At 41.1% G+C, this 12,667-nt stretch overlaps 1 protein-coding gene across 1 annotated transcript in view; it reads right to left on the bottom strand.

Annotated features, from left to right (window-relative positions):
* The window catches only part of LOC121546305 (TBC1 domain family member 4-like), a 154,233-nt gene that overhangs the window by 112,839 nt on the left and 28,727 nt on the right, over positions 1 to 12,667 (bottom strand). The gene's annotated exons all lie outside the window — the stretch shown is intronic.

Below are 12,667 nucleotides of genomic sequence, written 5' to 3'. Positions count from 1 at the left end.
CTGTGAAGAGACCTCTGATGGCATGTCTTGTGGGGTATGCATGGGTGTCTGAGCTGTGTGCTAGTAGTTTAAACAGACAGCTCAGTGCATTCAACATGTCAATACCTCTCACAAATACAAGCCGTGCTGCCCTGTTCTGAGCCAATTGCAATTTTCCTAAGTCCCTCTTTATGGCACCTGAACACACGACTGAACAGTAGTCCAGGTGCGACAAAACTAGAGCCTGTAGGACCTGCCTTGTTGATAGTGCTGTTAAGAAGGTAGAGCAACGCTTTATTATGGACAGACTTCTCCCCATCTTAGATTACGATCCAGGGTTACTCCAATCAGATTAGTCATCTCAAATTGATGAATTTCCACATTATTTATTACAAGATTTAGTTGAGGTTTAGAGTTTAGTGAATGATTTGTCCCAAATACAATGCATTAGTTTTGGAAATATTTAGGACGAACTTATTCCTTGCTCTTTCTTAGGTATTGTAGTCATTTCCGTCGTTGTAGTAGCTGAAGTGCATAGTGTTGTGTCATCCACATACAGTGAGGGAAAAAAGTATTTGATCCGCTGCTGATTTTGTATGTTTGCCCACTGACAAAGACATGATCAGTCTATAGTTTTAATGGTAGGTTTATTTGAACAGTGAGAGACAGAAAAACAAAACAAAAATCCAGAAAAACGCACGTCAAAAATGTTATATTTTAAAGAGGGAAATAAGTATATGACCCCTCTGCAAAACATGACTTAGTACTTGGTGTACTGGTGGCAAAACCCTTGTTGGCAATCACAGAGGTCAGACGTTTCTTGTAGTTGGCCACCAGGTTTGCACACATCTCAGGAGGGATTTTGTCCCACTCCTCTTTGCAGATCTTCTCCAAGTCATTAAGGTTTCGAGGCTGATGTTTGGCAACTCCAACCTTCAGCTCCCTCCACAGATTTTCTATGGGATTAAGGTCTGGAGACTGGCTAGGCAAATCCCGGACCTTAATGTGCTTCTTCTTGAGCCACTACTTTGTTGCCTTGGCCGTGTGTTTTGGGTCATTGTCATGCTGGAATACCCATCCACGACCCATTTTCAATGCCCTGGCTGAGGGAAGGAGGTTCTCACCCAAGATTTGACACTACATGGCCCCGTCCATCGTCCCTTTGATGCGGTGAAGTTTTCCTGTCCCCTTAGCAGAAAAACACCCCCAAAGCATAATGTTTCCACCTCCATGTTTGACGGTGGGGATGGTGTTCTTAGGGTCATAGGCAGCATTCCTCCTCCAAACACGGCGAGTTGAGTTGATGCCAAAGAGCTCCATTTTGGTCTCATCTGACCACAACACTTTCACCCAGTTCTCCTCTGAATAATTCAGATGTTCATTGGCAAACTTCAAACGGGCCTGTATATGTGCTTTCTTGAGCAGGGGGACCTTGCGGGCGCTGCAGGATTTCAGTCCTTCACGACATAGTGTGTTACCAATTGTTTTCTTGGTGACTATGGTCCCAGCTGCCTTGAGATCATTGACAAGATCCTCCCGTGTAGTTCTGGGCTGATTCCTCACCGTTCTCATGATCATTGCAATTCCGCGAGGTGAGATCTTGCATGGAGCCCCAGGCCGAGGGAGATTGACAGTTATTTTGTGTTTCTTCCATTTGCGAATAATCGCACCAACTGTTGTCACCTTCTCACCAAGCTGCTTGGCGATGGTCTTGTAGCCCATTCCAGCCTTGTGTAGGTCTACAATCTTGTCCCTGACATCCTTGGAGAGCTCTTTGGTCTTGGCCATGGTGGAGAGTTTGGAATCTGATAGATTGATTGCTTCTGTGGACAGGTCTCTTTTATACAGGTAACAAGCTGAGATTAGGAGCACTCCCTTTAAGAGTGTGCTCCTAATATCAGCTCGTTACCTGTATAAAAGACACCTGGGAGCCAGAAATCTTTCTGATTGAGAGGGGGTCAAATACTTATTTCCCTCATTAAAATGCAAATCAATTTATAACATTTTTTACATGCGTTTTTCATGATTTTATTGTTTTTATTCTGTCTCTCACTGTTCAAATAAACCTACCATTAAAATTATAGACTGATAATTTTTTTGTCAGTGGGCAAACGTACAAAATCAGCAGGGGATCAAATACTTTTTTCCCTCACTGTATACAGGCCCGTCTGAAGTTTGCCAATGAACATCTGAATGATTCAGAGGAGAACTGGGTGAAAGTGTTGTGGTCAGATGAGACCAAAATCGAGCTCTTTGTCATCAACTCAACTCGCCGTGTTTTGAGGAGGAGGAATGCTGCCTATGACCCCAAGAACACCATCCCCACCATCAAACATGGAGGTGGAAACATTATGCTTTGGGGGTGTTTTTCTGCTAAGTGGACAGGACAACTTCACCGCATCAAAGGGACGATGGACGGGCCATGTACCGTCAAATCTTGGGTGAGAACCTCCTTCCCTCAGCCAGGGCATTGAAAATGGGTTGTGGATGGGTATTCCAGCATGACAATGACCCAAAACACACGGCCAAGGCAACAAAGGAGTGGCTCAAGAAGAAGCACATTAAGGTCCTGGAGTGGCCTAGCCAGTCTCCAGACCTTAATCCAATAGAAAATCTGTGGAGGGAGCTGAAGGTTCGAGTTGCCAAACGTCAGCCTCAAAACCTTAATGACTTGGAGAAGATCTGCAAAGAGGAGTGGGACAAAATCCCTCCTGAGATGTGTGCAAACCTGGTGGCCAACTACAAGAAACGTCTGACCACTGTGATTGCCAACAAGGGTTTTGCCACCAAGTACTAAGTCATGTTTTGCAGAGGGGTCAAATACTTATTTCCCTCATTAAAATGCAAATCAATTTATAACATTTTTGTTGTTATTCTGTCTCTCACTGTTCAAATAAACCTACCATTAAAATTATAGACTGATCATGTCTTTGTCAGTGGGCAAACGTACAAAATCATCAGGGGATCAAATACTTTTTTTATCCTATGGTTCTGACTTGCTGTACAGGGAGAATACTGTAAGAATGGCCCATGTTCTGAATTCTGACGCTGTACATTTCAAAAGTGCTGAACAAATAGTTTTATTGACTATGTCCGTCCTAGCTCGCTCATTAATGTCTTAATCGAAATTAAGGGATTGCCTCTTATCCGCTCGTCGTCCCCTTATGCCACAATTTGTACATCTCAATTGTCAGTAGAAACCACATTTGTTTAAGCAAGTCAGCCATATCAGCTATGTTTTTTTAAAAGGCAGTAAATGAGGCTGAATGAACTGTTTCGCCGATAGCCAGGTGTAGCATTGGTAAGGATTCACTCCATGGTGCTGAAAAGAAAGCACAGTTTGTCACCGTTCTAGTGCAATTCATGTATTGTTTAGTGTTGTGTTGTGTAGTGGCTTTGCATCTTAAAATATTTTTGTGGAGTTTGCCCCACCAAGATTTACATATTAAAATCGTGCACTGGCTGTCGGAGATTTGAGCACAAAATGCAACAGGGCATTGCATGCATATAGGCGTCCATTATATGATGTGGTCCTCTGTAGCTCAGCTGGTAGAGCACGGCGCTTGTAACGCCAAGGTAGTGGGTTCGATCCCCGGGACCACCCATACACAAAAAAAAAAATGTATGCACGCATGACTGTAAGTCGCTTTGGATAAAAGCGTCTGCTAAATGGCATATTATATTATTATTATTATGATATTCATATTTTAAAATATATATATTAAAGGAGACAAGCTTAGGTCTAGCCTTAGAAAGACTGAGAAAAAGATAGAGATATGACGGCACCATGTTCCTGACATCAACATGGATTTCTTTATACTTGTCAGATAGGCTACTACTGGTATATAAAGACGTACAGAAGGGGGCCAATTCTTTAGTTTTCAATCAGAATATTTTTTATAAAGATAAGCATTATATTGTTTGATTGAAATAAAATTGTATTTGTCACATACACGTGTTTAGTAGATGTTATTGCGGGTGTAGCGAAATGCTTGTGCTTCTAGCTCCGACAGTGCAGTAATATCTAACAAGTAATATCTAACAATTTCACAACATATACCCAATACACACAAATCTAGTAAGGAATGGAATTTAAGAATATGTACATATATGGACAAGCAATGACAGAGCGGCATGGACTAAGATACAGTAGAATATTATAGAATAGAATACAGTATATACATATGAGATGAGTAGTGCAAGATATGTAAACATTATTAAAGTGACTAGTGTTCCATTTCTTAAAGTGGCCAGTGATTTCAATACGCAGCAGCAGCCTCTAATGTGCTAGTGATGGCTATTTAACAGTCTGATGGTCTTGAGCTAGAAGCTGTTTGTCATTCTCTCGGTCCCAGCTTTGATGCACCTGTACTGACCCCGCCTTCTGGATGATAGCGGGGTGAACAGGCAGTGGCTCGAGTGGTTGAGGTCCTTGATGATATTTTTGGCCTTCTTGTGACATCGGGTGCTGTAGGTGTCTTGGAGGGCGGGTAGTTTGCCCCCGGTAATGCGTTCGGCAGACCACACCACCCTCTGGAGAGCCCTGCAGTTGCGGGCGGTGCAGTTTCCGTACCAGGCGGTGATACAGCCCGACAGGATGCTCTCAATTGTGCATCTGTAAAAGTTTGTGAGTGTTTTAGGCGCCAAGCCAAATTTCTTCAGCCTCCTGAGGTTGAAGAGGCTCTGTTGCGCCTTCTTCACCACACTGTCTGCGTGAGTGGACCATTTCCGTTGGTCAGTGATGTGTACGCCAAGGAACTTTAAGCTTTCCACCTTCTCCATTGCGGTCCCGTCGATGTGGATAGGGGGGTGCACCCTTTGTTGTTTCCTGAAGTCCACGATAATCTCCTTTGTTTTGTTGACGTTGAGTGAGAGGTTATTTTCCTGGCACAACACTCCCAGAGCCCTCACCTCCTCCCTGTAGGCGGTCTCGTCATTGTTGGTAATCAAGCCTACTACTGTTGTGTCGTCTGACTAACTTGATGATTGAGTTGGAGGCGTGCTTGGCCACGCAGTCATGGGTGAACCGGGAGTACAAGAGGGGGCTGAGCACGCACCCTTGTGGGGCCCCAGTGTTGAGGATCAGCGAAGTGGAGATGTTGTTTCCTACCTTCACCACCTGGGGGCGGCCCGTCAGGAAGTCCAGGACCTAGTTGCACAGGGCGAGGTTCAGACCCAGGGCCTCGAGCTTAATGATGAGCTTAAAGAGTAACTCTGGTAGGCCTAAAACGTTCTTCATCACCTCAAGTTCAACTGTCGGAGTCAGTTGGAATGCCGGTGCGCACTGCAGTTGCGAAGCCTAATAATAGACATACCAGACCAAACCTTCACAAAAGTTGCTTAACTTTATTATGGTAATATCAAATATAAGTCAAGTCATTGTTTATAGGGAAAATACGAACAGCATTAAATTAAGTTTTGCCCTCTTTGGTTTTTCCTTTTCATGGTTTGAGTGCGAGTAGCATAGTAGGCCTACCGGTAATTATATTGTATTGCGGCACAACATTACAGCAGGAACTTAATTTGGCCAACTAAAATGGCTCAACAGAATGAACCCATGAAAAAAGGTTTAACCCTAACCCTATGCCTATATTGCAGCTATTACCAACAAAGGCGATAATCTACCGTAGGCCTACCCAACAAATGACAGCAATAGGCTAATGCTATTTATTTTACAACAGGCCTACTTTTAACCTTAAACTAAATAGGGAGCACAAAATTTAAAGACAGAACTTGTATCAACGAAATGAAAGAAAACACTTTTTGCATAGGCTATTTAAAGAACTGGTTTAGATTATTAAATAGGCCTACAACAATTGATAATACATTCAAAAAAAAATAAATGAAAGGTAGAAAATTGCATCAAACCTGAATAGCGAGTTACACAGAGTCTATTTGGCCACGCCAACGTTCTTCTCATCTTTGTCCACTACAATATTAAAACTTGTCCAAGGACATTCCCCTTGTCGGCTTCTTTTCACTATACTCTTTTTCTCCTCTAACTTTCATTTTACTTCAATGAAAAAGGACTCCATCTTTGCAATCAACAGTAGCTTAGGTCAAGGCTCCTTTTACTCGCTCTCTCTCTCTCTCTCCTCAGCAGCAGGTGCAAATGAGGTGAGCAGCCAGAACCAGTTTCAGCTGGACATAAGCTATTCGTTTTATTGAGTTGCAGTTGGCTGACAGATAACAAGCTTGCGCAGTTATCACACAAACACGAAATGAACAGAAGAAAAGGTCCAATCGGGTCCAGTCGATAAATCAATTTGAATTGCACATACCTGAGACCCGTGGCAATTATATCAGACCTGACCCAGATCCAAAGCAAAAGTCAGAATTTCTGAAGATAATTATTTATTTCATGTGATTAGTGAATCATAAAAATAAAAATAAATACCTCTCCCTCTTTTTAAGGTCAACCCTGTTACGTGAACTGAACTCTCAATTTAATATGGTGAAACTATTCCTTTTTAAATCTTTTTTTTTTTAAAGGAACATTGAACATCTAATAGTCAAATCATAGTGTAAAAGCTGGTTCTACTATTTTTGGCAATTTTCTGGTGTTTCGTGGTTGAAAACTGAGTGGGTCAAGCATAACATGTCAACCCTGTTATCCATAGATAGACAGGCTCGAAATGTTAAATCAACTTTATGACACCTAGTGTCATAACATGTTATGATACGGTCATAACCATATCATAATATGTCATAACAGCAGACATAACTTGTCATAACCTGTCATAATATGGTCTTAACACTGTCATGACCCATATATTTACATATGTTGTGACATATATTGCGTTATTTTATGGCTGGATATGACACCTACATAAGTGTCAAAACCCACATTTATTCAAATGTTTTTTTTCCCTGCCAATAAGTTTCCTTTTCGATTTAAAGTTTGGATCTTAAATCCTGTGTTGTTGTTGTAATGAATTCTTTAAAGTCATGTTTTTACACTTTGTCACTGTCAAAAAGCATTATGACCATCCTGTGTCATTTTACTTGGACTAAGAAAATACACTTTGTGACACTATCATGAAGCATTATGACTATACTGTGTCACTTTACTTGGACTAAGAAAATACACTTTATGACACTGTAAAGAAGCATTTTGACCATCGGAATCATATAAGCCAGATAGGCCTATCACGTACATGCCCTTACGTCAGTCATCAGTAGGGCTGTGGCGGTCACGAAATGTTGTCATTGTCAAGCAAATAACTGCCGGTCTCACAGTATTATACCGTTAATTAACATAAACACATTTAGCATCTCCTGGCAACCACAAGCCACTGATGCAGACCTTTTAAAAAAGTATAATAAATCCATGTAATATAGCCTACAGCTTTACAATAAACCCATTATTTATTTTAGACAGGTCTAAAGAAACATGATATGAAGAAAATTTAATCTATTTCAGAAGAACAGAATAACATACTCTGAGTTGTCCTTATATTAGGTCCTGATCTGGCTATGCCATATGGCTGTGGGCTACTTAGAAGACAAGATTTGCTTAGAATTCCGAGGCATTAATTTCTATTATTTTATAGTATGAAGAACACAATTGAACAAAGCTGAATAAAATATAAATAATATCTTTGCCAAACGATTTGAGGGGGTACGCACATGCGGCTATTCTGTGTTGAGCAGTTAACAAAGAAATCGGTACTCCTAGATGCTTAATTTAGAGTTATTAATGTAACTTTAGTTGTTCTACAAACTTTGGGCTATATATTTAGATTTTTAATACATTGTAAGGCTGCGACTCTAATGATGATTTGAAAAAAGTCACATAAAAAGGTATGAGCTCTGCTTTGTTTTTTGCGCAAGCTGTAAACACTTAATCAGTCTCTCATTCACAATTTCCCAGCAGCATCCCCTTAATGTCTTCTAAAAAAATCCATGCTTTTTGCAGCCAGTGGCCGTTGTGCCCTTGGGCAAAATATAATAATTATAATTCCCTTCTCCCCGAGTGCTGCGTGCTCCGAAGCACCTCTCACTCACATGGCTCTCTCATCACGTGATCGGGTCTTTCTCACAGGCTACAAGTGAAGACAGACACATCGGGGACGCAACTGTGCGCGTCCTTATACAATTCCGAGGTGCATATTGAAGATATGTAGACAAGATGAGTAGGCCTAACGAACAGCAAAACCACTAGCCTATGTCAATCTACTATCCCCATAGTACAAAAGTTTACCTATTCTATGCAAAATAAAAAAATATTCCAAACATAGTCTGGGACAGTTGTGGGATGCGATAGATTCAAGCACTAGCATGAAAAAATACATTTTTACGCAATGTTGATAAACTATTAGGCTATTTCTTCACATTATAAGCGCAGCAATGCGCACACGGCAGTAGGCTATAAGCGCAAATGTTCTATTAGTGGGAAAACACCATTATCAAAAGTGACCGCAAATGTGATTATGCATGTAATGCTTTTATTATAAAGGTGCATTTTTATGGTGAAAAATTATCTTCCCTAAACAGTTAGGCTCTACACCCCTTGTAAAGCAGATTAATGTGCCTAATTTTAAGAAGTTATATGGCCACTTTAGTTGTGATACAAATCTTATCAAAACATATAGGCCTATGGGCTAGGCTACATGAGGTGTGCGACTATGATTAGAAAAAGTCGAGAAAAAAAAAAGCCATAGTTTCCTGCCTTACGCTGGGCATCATTCACAAGTGATAGGCTAATATTGTTACCCATCAGACTATTCTTGATTTGATCTTGTCTTTACATATACTAAATAATATATGTGTGAAATTTGTTTTGATTTAGAATGGACCATTATCATGCACCTGTCTCGAAACAGGGGCAGCGGGAAAAAATTCATGTAATCTATGCACTTAAATAGCGAATGGAGGACGCTTTTCCCGTGGTTCATTTTCATGCTACTAATGACCATCAGCAGCATCAGAGCTTGGAGAAGCCTAATTACCGTGACTAAACGGTTATGTGGAATTTGACTGCTTTCATGACTCGTGACCGCCGGTGTGGCGGTAATACGGTCACCGTAACAGCACTAGTCATTAGTCAAAAAGAGGGTGTCTTGTCCTGCTCCTGAAATCTGCTCCTGCATTCATCCCAGTCATCAGCAACAGAGAATTGGGGTAGGTACATGTCTGACATCAATATGTGCGCAATTACTATGATAATTCAATCATGTCAATTATATGTCAATGTATATAACATAAAAATACTGTTGACAGTAGGCTATGGTGTAATGGAATGTTTTGCCTTGTGTGGTAGGTTTTGTGGGTTTTGGAACTTATGTAGGTGTCATAACCAGCCATTAAATAATGCAATATGTCACAACAGGTCTAACTATACGTCATGACACTATTATGACAGGTTATGACACGTTATGTCAGCTGTTATGACATGGATATGACCGTATCATAACGTGTTATGACACTAGGTGTCAAGTAATGTGTTACCAAAGATAAAATAAAATGTGAAGCTTGCAGTCAATTGCCTCTCCATGTTGCACAAAACAAGCATCCATTCCCCCTGGGGATTTATGGCTGATTTACGATGAAATCAACAACCTCTTACGGTCAACCCTGTTACATTATTTGGCAATTAAAAAGGCACTTATTATAGTCATCTTTTTATTTAACCTCTTGAGATGGGAAAACATGTTTTTTATTAAGTTGAACATGTGCTCATCATGACAGAATGTTAAATGGTTTTTTATTACACCTAATTTTTTTTTAACAAGTTACACTACCCAAAAGGGACTAATTTCGTGTAACGACCCAGTTTATTCAGTTTTTCTTAACATTATTTATTTTAGCAGTAAAAAGATGTAATGCATATTTAGGATTGTATGAAGTAATCATCTGATCTAAGAAGTGAATATTAAGCACCAACCACATGAATATAAATAATTATGTTAAAGAACACTGAATATATATTCTAGGACAGGGTACCACAACTGGCGGCCCCCTGGTTTAATTTGGCCCCCCAGGTTTTCTGAGGTCCCTCAGTCGAGCAGTGAATTTCAAACACAGATTCAACCACAAAGACCAGGGAGATTTTCCAATGCCTCGCAAAGAAGGGCACCTATTGGTAGTAGGGATGTGACAAATTGGCAATTTTGCTTAAAGTTTAAACTGCCATTTTTATATCGTTTTTCCGTTAAAATCTTAAGAAAAAATCATAAGATTCCACGTCAAATTACAATGCAGAATAATGGTCCTAGTACGTACAGTGGGGAGAACAAGTATTTGATACACTGCCGATTTTGCAGGTTTTCCTACTTACAAAGCATGTAGAGGTCTGTAATTTTTATCATAGGTACACTTCAACTTTGAGAGGCGGAATCTAAAACAAAAATCCAGAAAATCACATTGTATGATTTTTAAGTAATTAATTTGCATTTTATTGCATGACATAAGTATTTGATCACCTACCAACCAGTAAGAATTCCGGCTCCGGTTAGTTTTTCTTTAAGAAGCCCTCCTGTTCTCCACTCATTACCTGTATTAACTGCACCTGTTTGAACTCGTTACCTGTATAAAAGACACCTGTCCACACACTCAATCAAACAGACTCCAACCTCTCCACAATGGCCAAAACCAGAGAGCTGTGTAAGGACATCAGGGATAAAATTGTAGACCTGCACAAGGCTGGGATGGGCTACAGGACAATAGGCAAGCAGCTTGGTGAGAAGGCAACAACTGTTGGCGCAATTATTAGAAAATGGAAGAAGTTCAAGATGACGGTCAATCACCCCTCGGTCTGGGGCTCCATGCAAGATCTCACCTCGTGGGGCATCAATGATCATGAGGAAGGTGAGGGATCAGCCCAGAACTACACGGCAGGACCTGGTCAATGACCTGAAGAGAGCTGGGACCACAGTCTCAAAGAAAACCATTAGTAACACACTACGCCGTCATCGATTAAAATCCTGCAGCGCCACGCAAGGTCCCCCTGCTCAAGCCAGCGTATGTCCAGGCCCGTCTGAAGTTTGCCAATGACCATCTGGATGATCCAGAGGAGGAATGGGAGAAGGTCATGTGGTCTGATGAGACAAAAATAGAGCTTTTTGGGTCTAAACTCCACTCGCCGTGTTTGGAGGAAGAAGAAGGATGAGTACAACCCCAAGAACACCATCCCAACCGTGAAGCATGGAGGTGGAAACATCATTCTTTGGGGATGCTTTTCTGCAAAGGGGACAGGACGACTGCACCGTATTGAGGGGAGGATGGATGGGGCCATGTATCGCGAGATCTTGGCCAACAACCTCCTTACCTCAGTAAGAGCATTGAAGATGGATCGTGGCTGGGTCTTCCAGCATGACAACGACCCGAAACACACAGCCAGGGCAACTAAGGAGTGGCTCCGTAAGAAGCATCTCAAGGTCCTGGAGTGGCCTAGCCAGTCTCCAGACCTGAACCCAATAGAAAATCTTTGGAGGGAGCTGAAAGTCCGTATTGCCCAGCGACAGCCCCGAAACCTGAAGGATCTGGAGAAGGTCTGTATGGAGGAGTGGACCAAAATCCCTGCTGCAGTGTGTGCAAACCTGGTCAAGAACTACAGGAAACGTATGATCTCTGTAATTGCAAACAAAGGTTTCTGTACCAAATATTAAGTTCTGCTTTTCTGATGTATCAAATACTTATGTCATGCAATAAAATGCAAATTAATTACTTAAAAATCATACAATGTGATTTTCTGGATTTTTGTTTTAGATTCCGTCTCTCACAGTTGAAGTGTACCTATGATAAAAATTACAGACCTCTACATGCTTTGTAAGTAGGAAAACCTGCAAAATCGGCAGTGTATCAAATACTTGTTCTCCCCACTGTATGTATGACCGCAAGGGCCAGGCAATGAAGTTATATCCACCGCAACCCTTTACAGACATAAAGACAATTGGTAACTTTCCCGACAATTCAAAAGAAGTGACAGAATTCTGCTCCTGCATAAAATATTCTGTATTTTTCCCCTTACAACAACAACAAACGTCACTGATTGATGTGCTGCTGTGTGGTTTTTTTATGCAGTTTGTTATGATATGGTAGCTAGATGTGTTTTATTTCTACTAAATGTCTTGGTAAGTCACAGTATTTAACAAACCTTCAAGTACTTTTGTAGGAGAGATCGGTCTGCGCGCAGCAGTTCAAGATTAGTTGATTGACAGTTCTGGTCGCCCCAATGATGCCTCAGAAGCCACATTCCTTTACAGACAAGTAAAATGCCCTTTCATATGTCCAGAGAAGGTTTCATGTTGGCATTTAGAAATCCATAGTATAGCCTACCAACACTACCCTAACAGACAGACAAACATAGCCGAAGCGGTTTCAAGGGGCCACATTACATTATGTCTGAGAAGCGTAATCAATAAAGGCTATGGGTAGCCTAGTGTAATTTCATATTATGAGGCAAAAACGAAGAGTAGGCTACACCGTGCTCGCAAAACTAGCCCGAAGATACTGGACCTCTGTATCCCAGCGACATCGATGCCATGAACAGGCTAGGTTATTCTACACGTCTGTCTAGAGAGACTACTGAATATTCTCTATGATGTCTGGTGCCTAGTTTCACAACCCTTCCTCCATTTAACATGTTCAAAGACCTTCAAAACCAAAGACCTTCAAAATCCTCCAGTCAAAAAGATGCAGGGATAGCTAAGTGGAATCACTGCTAGCCTATATGGCCTTGGTAAGC

Source organism: Coregonus clupeaformis, unplaced genomic scaffold (genome assembly GCF_020615455.1).
Source record: "Coregonus clupeaformis isolate EN_2021a unplaced genomic scaffold, ASM2061545v1 scaf0061, whole genome shotgun sequence".
NCBI classification, from domain to species: Eukaryota; Metazoa; Chordata; class Actinopteri; order Salmoniformes; family Salmonidae; genus Coregonus; species Coregonus clupeaformis.
This window is presented reverse-complemented; position numbering and strand designations above follow the sequence as displayed.